The sequence below is a fragment of the Schistocerca cancellata genome, chromosome 1, assembly GCF_023864275.1.
Source record: "Schistocerca cancellata isolate TAMUIC-IGC-003103 chromosome 1, iqSchCanc2.1, whole genome shotgun sequence".
In the NCBI taxonomy this organism is placed as follows: domain Eukaryota; kingdom Metazoa; phylum Arthropoda; class Insecta; order Orthoptera; family Acrididae; genus Schistocerca; species Schistocerca cancellata.
In genome coordinates, this window is record NC_064626.1 from 1,042,933,939 (window position 1) to 1,042,935,829 (window position 1,891).

The window sequence follows — 1,891 nt, forward strand, 5'->3', positions numbered from 1 at the left end:
CCATCTACTAAAGAGACTGCCTACACTACGCTCGACCGTCCTCTTTCGGTGTACTGCTGCGCAGTGTGGGATCCTTACCAGATAGGATTAGTGGAGAACATCGAGAAAGCTCAAAGAAGGGCAGTACGTTTTGTGTTATCCTGAAGTAGGGGAGAGAGTGTGTCACTAACATGATACATGAATAGAGGTGGATATCATTAAAACATAGGCGTTTCTCGTTGCGGCGGAATCTTCTCACGAAATTTCAATCGCCGTCTTTCTCTTCTGATTGCGAAAATATTTTGTTGCCGCCGACCCACATAGGGAGAAACGATCATCATAATAAAATAAGGGAAATCAGAGCTCACACGGAAAGATATAGGTGTCCGATTTTTTTTTTCACGCGCGCTGTTAGAGATTGGAGTAGTAGTAGTAGTAGTAGCACTCCGTCTTCAGGCCACAAGTGGCCCATCGGGACCATCCGACCGCCGTGCCATCCTCAGTTGAGGATACGGATAGGAGGGTCATGTGGTCAGCACACCGCTCTCCCGGCGTTATGATGGTTTTCTGTGACCGGAGCCGCTACTATTCGGTCGGGTAGCTCCTCAATTGGCCTCAGGAGGCTGAGTGTACCCCGAAAAATGGCAACAGCCCATGGCAGCCTGGATGGTCACCCATCCAAGTGCCGGCCACGCCCGACAGTGCTTAACTTCGGTGATCTCACGGGAACCGGTGTATCCACTGCGGCAAGGCCGTTGCCGAGGTTCGAGTAATAGAGAATTATTGCAAATGTGGTTTGATGAACCGTCTGCCAGGTGCTTTGCAGAGTATCCATGTATATGTAGAAGTCTCTGCGCTGTGCCGTTGGTGCTACGATGACAGGCCAACCGCTCCAGCTTGACCTCTGCTGCGTTGCCGACGTACCATAACTGCCGATTGCGACTGTAGTGCGATACTGGTGTACTGACCACGACGACTGCTACTGCTAACTCCGACTGCGTTGCACCACCTGGAAAGAGTAAAACTCCATAGCTTTTGACCCACATGGCTTCTTCTTTCTTGTTGTACTGCTGCTGGGCCTGGATCGAGTGCTATCAAGTCTCTGTCACATTCAATGGCTCGCCATTTCTTCTTACTGGTGGACGAAATGAGCTATCTTTCAGAAACGATGTGCTGTTGCAATAATTTGAAATTCGCACCACAGGTGCACATTACTGAATAGTTATGAAGATAAGTTTTAATTAGTTTGCAGGTTCAGTTTTGGCGGTAGATCGTCGAGGGCGTAACATTGTTCTTATCGACAGATTTGGAAATATTTGTGATAATAAAATCGCCTTATCACCGTCTTGTTGATATCTTGTTGATGTAATAAAACACAGACATTCATTCCACGTGAAGAATACACTGTAAATTATCTCATGACTATCTGTATTTACTTGTGGAAAAAGTGCGTAATTAATCCACTAATCTTTAGTACAGTTAATCTGCACAATCTGTCTTTGTAAGTGCATTAACTTCCGAATATTATTAATCAGAGGTCTTTACTTAATACCATACCTGTATGGAGAGTAACTTATGACATTGAAAGATACTGTTGCTGTCGCTAGTGTAACTTTCACGTTAGTTGCAAAAATTGTCTCTCTTTCGTGATTGAGAATCGTCACTCAAAAACTGATTTTAACATTTACTTGATAATGCTTCACTTCAGAAAGTTCGTTTATCTTTGAAAAGATCTTAAGCAACTCAGTTTCGTTCAAACTGTCGTGAAATAAAGTTCACAAAATCTCAAACATGTAATTTCAATAAACCAGAGATCTTCCTATCATGGATCTAAGCTTGAGTTGAGTAATAACTGAATAACTGAAACTACAACGCCTAGAAAACTTCATTTAGCTGACAAACAGGCTTTTAA

At 43.7% G+C, this 1,891-nt stretch overlaps 1 pseudogene; it reads right to left on the minus strand.

Annotated features, from left to right (window-relative positions):
• Window positions 1-621: 621 nt before the first annotated feature.
• Window positions 622-739, minus strand: LOC126103416 (5S ribosomal RNA; annotated as a pseudogene).
• Window positions 740-1,891: the final 1,152 nt, after the last annotated feature.